We start from the raw sequence: 16,753 nt of genomic DNA on the forward strand, positions 1-16,753 counted from the left end.
AACTGGCGCAGACCCGTAAAAAATCACGGAATAGTATAAATTCTTGATTCTTCACAAATCATTTGCATTTTTTTAGTAATAAAATATAGTTTGTAGGTATGTACTTCATAGCTTATCTGAATTCTTTACAAAACTGATTCCAATTTTTTAAATGGCGCTTAAATACAAAGCGAATTTGAGTTCATCGAACCAGATTTGAACATAAAATGATTTCTTTCTACGAATGCCTACCTACCGAATTAACTATAGTTTGGTCCTAAAACTTACTATCTAAGGTTCACGCCGTTTCCTGGCAGGGGTAGGCAGAGAGGATAGGTCGAAACACGACTCTATCTTCACACACTCTTCTTGTGTCACTCACAATCATACATCGTCGCATTCATAGGTACAGGGTACAGGTACTACTCTTCTATTATGTTCATCAATGTCGAAAAAACATTTTTGAATTCGCTTAATTAAATGTATTGCAGATTCGATATGATTTGAGATTTTTAAGGCCAAAAGTACTATAGTGATTTATTTTTAAGTTATTATGGCGTGTTGCGGTAACTACTTCTTTAGCCAACTTTTCGGATAGCATTACAGTGTCCATCATCAGGGCAGATGTGTAAAGATTTTGCTGAAGTGTATGCTCATGTAGGTGTGATACCGTTTCGCAAAATTCAAGCTAAAAGCTGGTAATACATTATACAGGGTTTTCCAATAAGAGGTGTTATTTTGAATAGCCCGCTATTTCGGTAGATGTTACTTTTGAAGCTGTCATTTTTTGACGTTTGACAAGTAGAAACTACGCCATTAATGAAAATGGAAAGATACACGCTTCAACAACGCATTGAAATTATTAAAATTCACTTGAGTGAATCAAATGCAAATCATCTTGAGTGATGAGGCCCATTTCCACCTCGGTGGCTTCGTCAACAAGCAAAATTGTCGCATCTGGGGCTCGGAAAACCCAAGAGTTATTGTTGAAAAGCCTCTCTATCCTCAACGTGTGACTGTTTGGTACGGTTTATGGTCCGGCGGGGTCATTGGACCTTACTTTTTCGAAAAGGAGGCTGAAGCAACAGTTACGGTGAATGGATTGCGCTATGGCCGGAAATGGATGGTATTGATCTGGACAACGTTTACTTTCAACAAGTCGGCGCTACGTGCCACACAAGCAACGAAACCATTGATCTTTTACGATTGAATATCAAAATAACACCTCTTATTGGAAAACCCTGTAGTTTAAGATGGTTTTTTGCGTTTAAATTTGGTGTAGCCGTCAATTATTACCAAGAACTATTGAGCTTAGCCCTGTCGTCTTAAATTATTAATTGGGGTTTATACGAATTTCAATTGCTTCTGTAATTAGGCGTGCTCCATGTGTTTTGGGTCTTCCCACGATATCAGGAACAAATTTCGTTTCTCGTTTTAAAATTCTTTAAATCTCCGGGTTTGGTCATCGTAATGAATTATTTATATTACTTTTTCACTCATGATTTCCAAATAAAACAATGACTCATATTTAACATTTAAAATAGCACAGATATAATAAATAACCGATTGAATAACATTTCGTAGGCGTACAGTCGATTTATTTTTGCGTCTAACATTGTAATATCTTTTTACCAAATTAAATATTAGTCACATTAGGCATTTTATTAAACTATATATTATCAACTGTGACAGATGTGTGGTCATTTTAGTAACTTATAAAACACCTTACTATGTCTCCGCAGGCATATACTGAAAACATAAAGCAGCACAAATCTAAAAAAAATATGTTGTCTTATATTTTTTTTTAGTTAAACGTATTTTATAAACTCTATATCGAGTCACATTAAGAAATAAAAATAGTAGATCTAGAAATTGAATACAGAAACAGATGTGCTAATTTTATGAATCCAGAACTCAACAGAAATTTTTAACCCTTCAGGTTTTTAAATCTTTTTACCAACAAGTCCTAAAGACATGGTGAATTTTCTGGGAATTTCGTAATCCTCCCGAGATATCTAAAATGTGCTACATATTACTTCTTTTTGAAGTTGTCGTTAAAAGAAATACTATTTTAAAAACTATAATTATCTTTGAAATATTTGCATTTCAAAAACACACTAGTCTTTCTAAAAAATATATTTTTTAACATCAAACATGAAAATGTTAACAATAAAACTTACCGGGACATTTTGACTCGGAACGTCCATAATTTTGAAAGAATTCGATATTTATAAAAAATATTACTTTTGTGTAGGTAATAAGTAATAAAACAGTTACTTTACTTTTTATACCATTTATACAATAAAAATTTTTTAATATTTTTTTTAACTTTCATTAAAAAATGTCGAAATTCGTAATCATGCACGTTGACAATTTAAAAAAAAATTATTCATGTAATAATGTATAAATATTTGATACAAACTGTGAAGATTAATTATTTATTTATCTTTCTAATGACGAACATATCACATATCTACGCATTATATAGAAAAGATAAAAATACTTTAATAATGTATCGACGCACCGGTCAGATATGTCCTTCAGAGGCTATAATGGAATATGATGTTTGTGGCTAGTAATGTCCTTCCGAGGCCTAAAGGGTTGTGATGTCTATGAAAGTGTGTAAGTGCAAGCGAGATAGCATGCTTGCGAGATCCTATAAAAGGCGATGCAAACTAGGATTGTCCCTTTTTTGTTACAAGCAGCTCCCCAATAAATACCAGTACATAGATCACCTAAGAGTATTATTGTGTACGACCTTCCATACTTCCATACTTTATATTTGGCGCAGCCGGTAGGATTGAAATATTTTATTATAACAAGCAAAGATGGACCAAACCAAACGTCTGTATACGTTCCAGCGTGGTAGATACTCTCAGAATCGCCCGGAATCAAAACGTTGCTTGAAATGGTGTAAGCTGTGTTTAGTGATCAGAACTGACTACTCAGTATATCCCAAACTATATTTTTCTCATCTCCTTCCTCTCCCCACTACTTTCATTCTCAGAACATGCCCAAAATTGGGGATGTCATAGTGCCACTTGCTCAGGACAGTTGGGACTATTGTGGGGTAGTGACAAAAATATTGCAAATCTAGATGGCTTTTTATACAAATACAACGCTTGCAATTTTATTACTAGAATCTGTTAAATTGACTCTTTAGCATTACAAAGATGACTGACGCTTTCGTAAGGGACACTACCACAAATAAAAACACACGATTGCTTTTTTGTCGAAGTTACAAGATGGACTTATATCTATCTCACTATATTGTGCCAAAGATGGTTGAACCGATTTCGTAAGGGACAAACTAACCGACTAACTAACCATCACGCCGTTTCCCCACAGTGGTAGGCAGAGAGGATTAACCGCCAGATAACTGCTGGGAAATGCTGGTGTCAGGGATCCAATCAGAAGAATAATAATAATATTTGGATGATTTATATAGCGCCGTTTTTGTGCAAAATCACCTCAAGGGCGCTGGTTCAAATTATTCAATCAAAATCAAAACCTGAAGGATTCCGACATCTCTTTTGACACATGCAGTATTTTTAGAACACATGTATATTTTTTCTTCATTACACAACTCTTAGTTGCAGAGAAAAATGATTTTTTTTAAATTATTTAATTATGTACATTTCAAGGAATATTTTGAACTACACCTGTCAATTGGTCTGTCCTGGAACGGGAAACTTTCCTAGTTGGACAGGCAAAGCTTCCTAATATGTAATTTGTACTTTCTTTTGTATCTATCTATAAATAAATAAATAAAACTATCACCGAAAAGGGGTTCGAAAGTAGGATGTTTTGTACTTTAAAACAATTTTATAGACCTATTTCTTAACGAAAAAATGCTCGATTATTTCAAAGGTCAAGATGTTTTCTTCTCGCAGTATTTAATTAAAGCATCTTAAATATTTATAAGCAAAACACATCATTTTGCATTTCTTCGTAGTGCTTCAATGCAACATGTAACACAACGCCAACTGTTTGGACGGTATTGCATTGCAAGTTCGTATCGTATTGTCGTCCAACAGACCAATTCGCCTCGATTCTTGACGAAGTGGAATGAATTTTGAAGTTTGGCGTATGTAAATATGTACCTTCGACGAGACTCAAGAATAAGAATTTCGACCAGTGTATGTACTTTCGACGGCGATTGCGAGCGGTCTGGATTGGAGAATCGATACCCTGGACGTGGCATTAGACTCCTTTGTGCATTCGTTTTACTTGCCCAAACCATCTAATACTACGTATACATATGTGAGCCGAACTGCCGAACTGAACCTCAACTTATGGAAAAATAATGAAGAAACCGCAAATGGCACCAAACGCCGCTTGCAGTTAAATTCGTTCCTTTCCTGTAATTCGTGGATCGGCTCGTGGTTCGGTTCGCAAATGTATACGTACCAAAAGCGTCCCTTTTATTTCCCTGTTTTTTCTCGTTATTCATTCTCATTACGTTTACTTATAATTATAATTATTTGGTTTTAACACACTCACGCCGCCGCCAGGGACAACGTTGAATAAATAATATAATAATAATATAATTATATAATAATCTGATACAGACAAAATATTCAACAGCTGTGACGTACTAGATATACGCCAATTATACGTTAAAACACTACTAAACTACATTTTTGACAAAAAAACTAATTTCAACTTACACAAAATAACACTAACAGACCAGTTAGACAAGCGTACAAAGAAAACATAAAAACTCCGACAGTAAATTCAAGCATTGGACAAAGACACTACCAGAGATGTGCTTTACTTCAAATAAATCCATTTCAAATGGAAATGCAAAATGCAAAATGGGTATTTTCCATTTTGCATTTTAAGGTTAAACGCAACGCTCGTTGTATTCTACGTGTTCACAGATGGCGTTAATTAATTAATTTTGTTTAAATACGCTTTTGCAAGGTATTGCTTTATAATATTAAGACAAATCATTTGTTTGCGCCCGTATATACGCAATATGAATATGAATCAATAGTTTTGTTCGTTTAAAGACTTAATTCTTTCGAGAAAGGCACACAAATACAATATTTTACCGATGATTCAATCCAATATTGTATTTGTATGCCTTTCTCGATAGAATTGAGTTTTTATATGGACAAAACTATTTATTCATATTCATATTGCGTATATGAGGGCGCAAACAAATAATTTGTCTTAATACTGTAAAGCAATACCTTGCAAAAGCGTATTTAAACAAAATTAATTAATTAACGCCATCTGTGAACACGTAGAATACAACAAGCGTTGCGTTTAACCTTAAATGCTTTTCTAAAAGCCATTTTGCATTTTGCATTTTAAATGCTTTTCTCAATGCATTTTCCATTTTAAATGCTTTTTTGCAACATTCTTCCTACTATCTCCACTCATCTTTTTTTATAAGCCCCAAATATCCGTCGGTCCTCAACCTCGCTATGAGAGATAATTTCCATTTGTCAAGTTGCTCCCTGGTAGAAGCCTTGGCAATTGAGTGATACCATTACAAAAAAATACTGATTCAAATACTGAACATGGGGCCATGACGCTGTAATGTTAAATGTTAGATAGCAGTTTCTATGTTTTTACGTTGGCAACATTAGTCCTGCGCAAATTTTTTGTGGTTTCATAATCTGTAGTCGTGGTGTTTTTGGATTTAACATCATGTAATATGTTTGTTCTACATTGATGTCCATTATTAAATGACAAAATCGTTTTAAAATTTTATAATTATTTTAATTGTTTGACCTGAGAAACCATTTTGCATTTTCAATGCATTTTGAAAATAGGTATTTTGCATTTTGCATTTGAAATGCTTTTCTAAAAACCATTTTGCATTTTGCATTTTCAAATGGAAAAGTTTTGACCCATTTCCATTTTGCATTTCAAATGGTTTTGGGTACTCATTTTGCACATCTCTGGACACTACCAATACCATGCTATAAAAGCTTTCAACAGTCTAAAAATTGAAATTAAAATTGAGGAAAATAAAAATAAATTCACACACAAAATTACAAAATGGATTAAAGAACAAAAAAGACAATATTACCAAAATGTCTTAGCATAAAATAAAAATAAAACCTACACGTAACACACAAAACCAATATAAACACACATCCTTCCATTGATATGCTTGGTGTAACTATAAGTGACCAGCTCAGGTACGGGGGCTCCATCGAAGCCAGAGTAAAGTTGGCCTCTCAGAAGCTGGGCGTACTGTACAGGGCCCGCAGATACTTTAATAGTACACAACTGCTCACCCTGTACAAATCGCAAGTGCGCCCTAATGTCGAATTTGGCAGCCATCTCTGGTCTGGAGCCCCAAAATACCTGAAAAAAACCCTTGACTCTGTGCAGAAACGGGCGGTCCGTTTGATAGATTCCCCAATCTTAACAAACGGACTGCAATCTTTAGAGCACAGGCGTCAGGTAGGTATGCTGTCCTTGTTCTATCGGTATTACAATGGAAGATGCTCTGAGGAACTAGCGTCATTGATCCCTTCGGCACCGGTGCGTAGTCGGGATACACGCCAAACGCGCGCCCAACATTTGTACACAGTTGACACTTGTCACATGAGAACGGGTCGCTTCTACGATTCGTTCTTAAGTTCAACAGCTCGGCTGTGGAACGAACTGCCGGCCTCTGTGTTTCCTCCCTCCTACAACATGGGACTCTTCAAGACCCATGTTCACTCCTTCCTCTCCACAAAAAGACCCTCCACACAGCATCCCCAAAGATGACATAGGCCCTGAGGGAAATTATTTTCTTCAGGGCCTCCTGTGTGGAGTAAATATTAAAAAAAAAAAAAAATCACTCACAAACACACAAGATTATAATATATATTAAATGTATTATTTTATCTTATATTGTAGATTGTATTTAGATTATATTTTCATATTATAAAATGAAGGCCTCAGCACGGGCAAGCCACCCAGTGAGGCCAACATTACTGGAAAACTTTGAAATGTAAAAAAATATTGTACCAAATAAAATTTAAAAAAAAATAAAGAGATTTTTTCCTACCTTTCGAGATTAATTAAGCTGTCATCATCGTGTTTCCTCTATGGTTTTGCCACCGAGATCTCCGTTGTAACATCTCTTTCTGATACTTGCATCGTTTATGAGATGAGGGAGAAGTTTCAACGGAGCTATCAGCGATATGCCTTTATTCCCATGTGAAGGCACTTTCGTTTGTTGATTCGGTTCTAGCATGGCTTGCTTCAAGGTCTGTTTAATTTCATCTCTGGTATATAATTAAGTAATTACCATACTAATTTATGATAAATAATATGGACAAGAACGGATGACTATTTGCCTAGGTAAAATAATAATAATTATTATTTTTAACGCAATGCCTACAATAATTTAGGTAGCTCACATTGTAAATTAAGGCGATGCACTACGTAGTAATTTAAAATCATGTGTTTTTGGTTTGAAAATTTGGTCGTCTAGAAATGTTTCAGATGCATTAATTAAATACTGCGAGTAGAATACATCTTGGCCTTTGAAATAATTGAGTATTTTTTTAGATAGGTCTTTTTATAAGCCCAGAAATAAATAATGTATAAGGCTTATGAAAACTTCTTTAAAGTTCAAAATCTCCTACTTACGAACCCATTTTCGATTATGGTTTTATTGTATAATGTGGCAAATTAATTTATTTATAAAATGATCGAATAACATTTAAATATTTGTGCCTGAACATCCACAAAATAAAATAAAAGGCAATTTTGCCATGTTTTTTTCTTGCATAAATCGAAACAGGTGGAAGGTGTGAAGCGAGAATATAAGCCTTATCGCCATCTACGTAAGGTGTGTTTATATGCAAACAAAACATCTGCCCTGATGATGGACACTGCAATGCTGTCCGAAACGTTGGCTAAAGAAGGAGTTAGCGCAACACGGCATAACACCCCAAAAACATATAACAAAAATACTTTTGGCCGTGAAAATCTTAAATCATATTTTACCAAAAAATATGCTTTACTTAAATTGAAGGTTTTAGGTAGAATACAAATAAAAAAAATTATTACTCAGGAAAAAATATGAATGCGAACTACTACAAAAAATATTTTTTCAATAGAAATGTATGAACGCATAAAGGAAACACAACCTAAAAAAATACAGTAATATTGCTAAAATTATCTGTGACAGTTTTCACTTGATTAACTTTTTTGCTTTCTTATAAAATTATTTACAAAATAAGTAAAAAACAGTTTTTTTCTTGAAATCGAACGTTTCTAGACTCCGTTTTGTCAAGCGATTTTAATGTCTATTACCTACGATGTAAGGTATACCAAGAATATACACATTTTTGGCTTGTAGCTTCCTCTTAACCCCAAACTATTTGTAAGTCCCCGAGTAACGCCGGGTGCACGTCAGCTAGTTAATATAATTTTATGCAAAATAATCATTTATGAACCTACGTATTTTGACCAGCGAAGAAATTCTCAACGCTTGTGAGTATATTATTATTATCAAGTAGGTAAATAATCTCTAAATACTATAAAATTATGTCGCTATCCGCGTCTGTCTGTTTGTGCGCTTAGTTCTTAGTTCTTAGATCTCAGCTAGTATGAAATCATTTTAGAGTGTGTTCAATAATACATTGCTTAACGATTTGTTTGTGTTTCAAAATTTGCAAATTATGCTATTTTACCGTCCAATAATACAAATAATGACGACATCTTTAGGAAAATCTCTTACGATAATTTCAGCATGAAACTCAAAATTAGCATTTTTTTATTATTAGGTAGACATAAATATTTGAGATTAAACTGACGCGTGATGCTGTTATCGCCGAGCGAAATAAAAGTTGAGAGTCCTATTTTAACTCGACCGTTTTGCATTTCGTCTGTCTGTAAATTTATTTGTTCGATCCGCTCTATTTCAAGATGATGGCCGTTTTAATGGTTCAATAAAGATTATTTTTTTCAAATGTGAAATTGTAGCGTTTATTTGGATTTTCCCCTTTTTGTACTGACTAAATTAAAACCTTTCTATTTTTTTATTTATTTTTTTATAGTGAATACCTCACAAAAGTCCCAACTGCTCCCGTCTGGAGCCAGTGACACTATGGCATCCCCAATTGGGGGATGTTGTGAGGCTGAAGGTAAGTGGGGAAGGGAAAGAGGAAGGTGAGGAAGTACCTGGCTATTCAGATCTAGTCACTAAACACGGCTAAAGCCATTTGGAGCAACGTTTCAATTCTGAATGGTGGTCTTACACCAGGGCGATACTGGTAGTATCTTCCACTCTGGAACGTGCCGCAAATATACTATATATTATTTTAATTAATTAATTGTGAAATAACACAAATTAATCAAATAAAAATTTTATTTGCGCACGCCGGGTTCGAACCCGCGACCTTCGGAATGGCAGTCCAATGCGTTACCACTGGACTATGCCGGCCGTCAAATTATATATCCTATTGCAACAAAGACAGAAGAGTCACATGTGTTCAGTTAGAGATTCCTGACTGCCATGAGCAGACTTGTTTTTTATTTCTTCCAAAATCACATGATATAACATCGATCCATCTACCCATTAACATAGTAATCACAAGGTTGGTTCTTTTAGCACTGATATTGACTCTACGAAACGGTTTTCGCGATTTCTTACTCAATTTAAAATTACTTCGACTTCATTTTAGGGTATTGTCTCACTGTATTTTATTGTTGGTATAATTCGGAAGTCGTAAAGAACCCATGCACAAAAATATCAGAAGCGCGGCTCTGGTGTATTGGACAGACCTGCGGTTGAATTTGTCGAGAAAATTGATCTTTCCGTGATTTTTATTTTTATTGTTTTTGATGAACGTATTACTAAAATCGCAGATGTTTCAAGAGGAATTCCTCGAGAAGTTACTAATTCACCGTCTAGAAGAATAAAATCTTATGCTTACTACTAATTTTATAGTAGAAAAACGTTTAAAAATATTTTAAAACTGTTGTACATAAAATATTTAAATGGTAAGGTACAGTTTTTATTACCAAATCTAAAATATAAATAACTTACGTTCGTAGAGATCGCTCTAAAGAAAATATATTTATTTCTTTATACTATAGCGAATAAAAAAAACGATGTGAAAATTATCGCAGCCGCGGCAATTTATTTGAACATCACGTTAAACTATTAATCATCGTAATTCGTAAACGTAAATAATAATTCACGCAATAATCAACACGACTGCCTTCGGTGAACACGTCTTGCGAATTGGAGGCTGGGCCAACATGAGAACGATATTTGCGAGTTGGCCCCAAGATCCTTTGATGTGTGCATGACAACCGATAATAATCGGGTTGACAGGCCAACGTTGGCGGCCAACGCATGCAACCGCCAAGTATCTCTGTACACATTTGGCCAACGCAGTGGCCCAATGCATTGGGCCAACGTATACTGGCGCTAAAAGAAGTACGAGTAAGTAAAAATTTTCGATAGATTACTGAAAAACTGTACAAACTTTATTACTTTTTATATTTCCGGGACAACTAAATTAAATTAATTAATTAAATTAAAAGATAATTGTAAAAATTATTGTTTATCGAGAATTGGGGATAAGAATGTTAAAACATGTAGTACCGAGCAAATCTTTTAATTTTGAACAGCTGTTCTAGGTATCTCTATATCATTGCAATATTTTTCCATTACGTATTTCTCGTCATCAATAATAATGCTAATCGAAACCGTGTGATCGGGCAAAGTGTGATTTCATTTAGCCACTTATTTGTATTCCAGAGTGCATCTCGACGCACTTAAAATAATCACGTACAAGCCTAATGGGCGTTTTTCACGATTCTTTTTTTTTTCATATCGATCCCCATATGGAAACTATCAGGATCCATATGAAAAAAACTTGATTTACTTTAGGCGATCATTATTGTCATACAATGATTGTATAAAGATAGTTGCCATTAGAAAAGAAATACTACTTTGGAACGGTACAAAATAGTCGTAAAAAAAACCTTAAAAACACGGAAGCATTAGATATGTCATTTACTTTTGCCTTTGCCGTCAGCAAATCATCAAAAATAAACGTGTAATTCACAATACTTAACGTAATATCAATATTTTAAAAACAAAACGAAATGCCACACCCGATTGGCTCAAAGACATTTATTTTATTTCCCCTAAAATATACAATTCACTAGTTACAACCTTTGAAGAGACCGTGTTTTTATAAAAGTTGCTTTGCCTTTGTGGGATTTTATTTATTTACGCAATTTTTTTTATGTTTCTTCGTATTTTTCATTTTAATTTTATTAACCTGTATTTTATAACTCTGCTCCAATGTAACAAAAAATCTCAATAATTAAAAAATACATATAAAATAATACCACATAATACAATTGCGTAAAACAATGACAAAGGACAGAATATACCTGAAAATAATGTCCGCCATCTTCAACTATAAAAATCTATATCAAAATAGAACACCTGGTTTCATCCCGAATCCACAAAGCCGATCCGTATGGAAACTGGATGAAATAAAGCATCGCGTAAAACGACTATAAGTAATGTTTCATGCAATGTTTTGATCTTCTGTGAATAATAACTATTCGCTTTATGCCGAGAAAGTTAGAAGAAGCGTGTGATGTATATGAACGCAAGCCCGTGAAAATACATGATTAATATTGTTAGGCTAGATTGGGGAGAGAGGTGATGGGGAAGGGAAGTCTGAAGATAGCGACATCTTCCGTACATATTGTTATTATTATCATCTATCATTTCGATTGATTTCGTACTCTATAATTGATTTTGTCATTTCGCTATTATGGTGATAATCGGAAGCATAGCTGAATCTTGTAATATCTCACTACTCGATAGTTTCTGAGCGACTAATTCGAGTAATTATTCGTTTTTTAAGATGTTTCGGTCGGTTTTTCGGATCAAATCCTGGCACTGGAAGGAATGGGAGAAAGCACAGCTCCTACAATGAAATTTCGTGTTATTTATAATGTATCATATTAATTAGAGCGTAGTGAGGACAACTCTTTTTAGAAAAAGATACAGAAGATTTTTTCAAAATGCCGAAGATATAACCCGTCAAAACGTTGATTTGCGGCCGTCCGAAAATCATGTGTCACTAAGTACTGCAGCACTGCCATTTGAATTATTTATTTAGAATTTACAGCACAAGTGCCATTTACATACAAAGTTTTTATTTTATTTTTTTACATATACATAGTGCAGTATTAAATTTTGATGAGAAAAATTAAAGAATTAAATTTAGTTAAAACATAACAAATAAAATAACAGTAAAGAAAGAAGCAATGACAATAGCCTGTTATGTAGTGACCTCATTAAAATAAGTGGCGTTAAAATGTGTTATTAGTGCAGCTTTATACTTTACAAGGGGAATATTAAAAGTATCTGCGATTTTAGCATAAAAGTTCCCAAGTGTGTGCAATCTATTTATAACTGAGTTATATCCTGAAACTGTGGTATAATTGTCACAATAATACATACTAGAGGACCTTGATATAATGGTAGGTACATGAAATTGAATCAACATTAATATGTCAGGGCATCCAACTGATAATTTATAATTTTGAATAAAAATATAAGATCAAAATTTTTTCTTCTTTCACTTAACTTAAGCAATTTCAATGAATGTAATAAGAAATCATAATCTATTGTTTCTAAAGGAATTCTAAACCTAAAATTAATCCACCTCAAAAATTTTGCGTTGGACTCTTTCAATGGTATTAATGTGATTATTAAAGACAGGTGACCAAATTGTAGAGTTGTATTCTAGAATACTTCTAACGAGAGATGTGAACAGAATTTTTAATGTGTTGCTATTTTTTTTTAAACTGAAATGTAATGCGTGTGACGCCACCAAACACAATTGCATACGTTTTGCTAATGTTTACTTTGAAAGCTGATAACTTCGTAATTTTTGGAGATATCGAAACACTAATAATAAAGTCTTTACATATTCTCCAAAATAAAATAGGAGACAACCTCATTGATCTATAAATCTATTTACAACATGTATCTTTCATATTAATGTTTGTGTAATGATAAGAGATTCCATACAGAGCAAGCAGCTGATAAAATATTGCACTATTTAACCCTCTTCTTGGCAATGTATCCTATAGTATACATAGTTTTCATAATTTTTTCCCACTTAAACTGGTACATGGGTAAAACAGATTTTAATGAAATCTGCTTTAACATGTTCTCAACTTGATATTTAGTGCCACTAGAGCCATCTAATGTTTAATTAAGAAGAACAGTGACAGTTCAAACTCATACCGCTGCAAAATGGCTGTCAACAGAAGACGCACAACTAATTTGTCTGTAAGTTATCTTTATTTATTACTTGCATTATTAGATATTTAGTTATTTTAGGAATGAATTCGTGTTTATAAGGGTTCAGAGAATAATAAAAAATATATACTGAGTAACATATGTGACAAATCTTGTTTATATTGCATTCCAAAATGGTGTGTATCCTATGATATACACCGCCAAGTCTGCAGTGAATTACAATTGATTGAATGTGTATCCCCTGAGATACAATGCCAAGTTATTGAGAGTTTGTATTATCTTATGTACAATGTCAAGTATTTATTGTTTATTGTATTATGTAGTAAACCCCTTTGAAATCTATATATTATGATTTTTTCATTTTTCCATAGCCTCGCGAAATTGAAGAAATGCTGACTATAATACCAATATCGGGAGCAGATTCTGATATTGAAAGTGACGAAGATGATGAACTACAAGATGATTCATCTGCAGTGCGCTCATCAAACTTTGGAATTGTTCATGATGCATTGGAGGAAGATAATGAACCAATGGCTCATGTTGCTGATCTTTCCGCAAACACCTCAAGCGCTGAACTACGTACACGTCGACATGTTAATCGTAAGAAAAAATGAACTTTGATTGGAAAGAGAAAGATTTTATGTCAAAAGTAGACATATGTGACAATCATTTCACAACTCCAGAGAAGATAAAATCGCCCTAGTTTGTAACACCAATTTGTATTCCACACAATCATCAATCAAATGCATTGATACTTCCTACAGTGAGATATGTGACTTTCTGGCCATTGAAATTTTAATGGGCCTAATAAAACTACCAGCATACACTGATTATTGGTCTGAAAAAATGCGAATTGAGCAAGTGGCAAGTATCATGCCACTCAAAAGATACCAGTCCATCAGAAGATATCTTCATTTTGTTGACAATGAGGATGTTGATGGGGATGTTTATTTTAAAATAATGCCTCTTTTTGAACTGGTAAAGCAGAATTGTTTAAAAATTGAAAAAGAGATAAAAAATTCTGTCGACGACATGATGATACCATTCAAAGGAACAAGAGCAGGTTCCCGGCGACAATATATAAAGAGCAAACCTAAAAAAATGGGGCTTTAAAATGTTTGTCCGATCGGGGGTTTCGGGCATAGTATATGACTTCTTGATGTATGGTGGAGAGGCAACATTTCATGGTTGTGAATTTTCAAACTACGAAGAAAATCTTGGAATGGGGGCGAAAGTCGTTCTGACTCTCAGTAAGTCTATTCCCAATGCGGCATGCTCTGTTATATATTTTGACAATTTTTTTACCTCTTTTGAACTTCTGCATCATCTTCGTCATGGGTACGGAATTTTAGGTCTGGGTACCATGCGGCGAAATCGATTACGAGGATGTAAACTTAAACCTGATAAACAACTCAAGAGACTTGGAAGAGGAGCTTTTCATCAAATGAAGGATGAGAAGAAAAAATTGGCTGCAGCATAGACATATGAATATTCATATGTCTGTGGGCTGCAGTCACTTGGTTTGACAATCGTGCTGTCATTATTGGAAGTTCATTTGTAGACTCACACCCATTATCTACAATACAAAGATATAGCAAACAGGACAAAAAAAAATTGACGTCACCTGCCCCGAAATAATAAAGCAGTACAATGCCCATATGGGTGGTGTCGACTTAGCCGATATGCTGATAGCTTTGTACCGATGCACATTTCGCACACATCGTTGGTATATGGCGATATTTTCTCAATTACTCGATATATCTATCAACAACGCATGGCTACTTTACCGGCGTGAAGTGGCCCTACAAAAAGAAGGAAGCAAAAAAATAATATGTTTGAAGGATTTTCGTCTAAAAATTGCAAATGGTCTGCTTTACAAAAACAAAATACGTGGCCGTCCTATCGGAAACATCACAACGCCACCAAACAAAATAAAGAATCCGGTAAAAGCCAGGCCGGATGATGAGAAATCCGGTTTGATAACTTTTTTATTTTTTTTTCCGGACATTTTCCGGAACATAAAGAAAAAGGAAGATGCCGACTATGCAATTCTGGACAAACGTCTGTATTTTGCATAAAATGTGGCCTAAGGCTTTGTTTTACTGATAAGAGAAATTGCTTCCTATCATATCACACAAAATAATAGTTTTAATTAGCTTTTAAGACATAATTTTTCATTTTCCATAGTAATTTTTTTTAAATTTTGATTTGTAATAACCTGGCAATGTATCCTATAGGATACAACTCCAAATAAACTATATAAAAAACAATAAAAATATTTATCATTTGTTTTTGTGAATCTGAAGCCTAACAGACTTCAAATATGTAAAAAAATATTTTTTGTGATGCTTAATTCTATCGGTGCCAAGAAGAGGGTTAAAAAGTGGTAGGTAGGTCTTTCTTAGTTGTTTTAAATGTTTATTCAAATATAAGTCTTCGACAAATAGTAATTGTTTGTATTTTTAACAGCTGTTGGTAAATTAGATTTTTTAAATACCAACCAAACTAAATTATCCAACTTATGTTTGAAAACCGTAGTGTTATTCTTAAGCTGGACACACACACGACAGAGCCAGCGTACCAAATGGCCCCGCGCCGACTCATAACATATTGCGTATGGGGAAACTTATATGGCTCGTATTGGCTCGACAGGCTCCGCTTTATATCCGGAGAGTTCAAAATCCATCCAGCCCAGCCAAAAAGCCGTATTTCGGCTCGGTCGTATGTGGCAAATTCCCGAGCCCATGGCTCACCGGCTTTGCCGTATGTGTGCGATTCCCGAACCCAAATACGTTCAGTGTGAATTCACTCGAAAGTACGGCCTCTTCCAGCGGACGTGATTTTGTTCTAAATGATATTTGTATTTTTAACTACTTAATTTTAAATAATTTTTTGTTGGATATTTGTGAAAAAATCAACCCATTAAAAACTTTTTTTTATTTCACTGAGAATTGAACCTTTCTACCCAGGAACTGGAGTCGGAACAACGAGGTAGGAACGATATTTATTTCATATATTAACCGCTTGACGTGGCTCGGCTCGGTCGTGTGAGTGTGGACATATCCAAATGGCTCGTCTGTCGTGTGTATCCAGCTTTAAAACATGGTATATAAGCAAGCTTGTTTATATTACGGGTTTCTTGCTTACTTACGTCGATGTCTCAATAATTCTACGGTACTTTTTAAAGTTCTCACGTGATTTAACAACAGATTTGTACCAAAATCAAAAGAACGGAATGATAATTAATTATTATTTATGAATGATAAATTAATGTTTATGAGACGAGGTTATTTATAGCACAAAGGATAACGAAGTATTAAGCAATAATTTTTCACCTGAAATACCCATATAAAATCTCCCGAGAAAGGATAAATATTGCCGATGGAAATTGAACCCGCAGCCTTATGATTTGCCGGGCAGCTAGTTATAGCAGCTGACCGACAATCTAAAGGTTGCGGGTTCAATTCCCGTCGGCGGCGTTTATTCTTTCTCGGGAGATTT

The 16,753-nt window shown here is 34.3% G+C and overlaps 1 protein-coding gene across 1 annotated transcript in view; it reads left to right on the forward strand.

Moving 5' to 3' along the window:
- LOC149411549 (uncharacterized) overlaps positions 1-16,753 on the forward strand; it is a 56,866-nt gene that overhangs the window by 1,170 nt on the left and 38,943 nt on the right. The gene's annotated exons all lie outside the window — the stretch shown is intronic.

The sequence above is a fragment of the Hesperophylax consimilis genome, chromosome 25, assembly GCF_061612785.1.
Source record: "Hesperophylax consimilis isolate HC1 chromosome 25, BYU_Hcon_1.0, whole genome shotgun sequence".
In the NCBI taxonomy this organism is placed as follows: domain Eukaryota; kingdom Metazoa; phylum Arthropoda; class Insecta; order Trichoptera; family Limnephilidae; genus Hesperophylax; species Hesperophylax consimilis.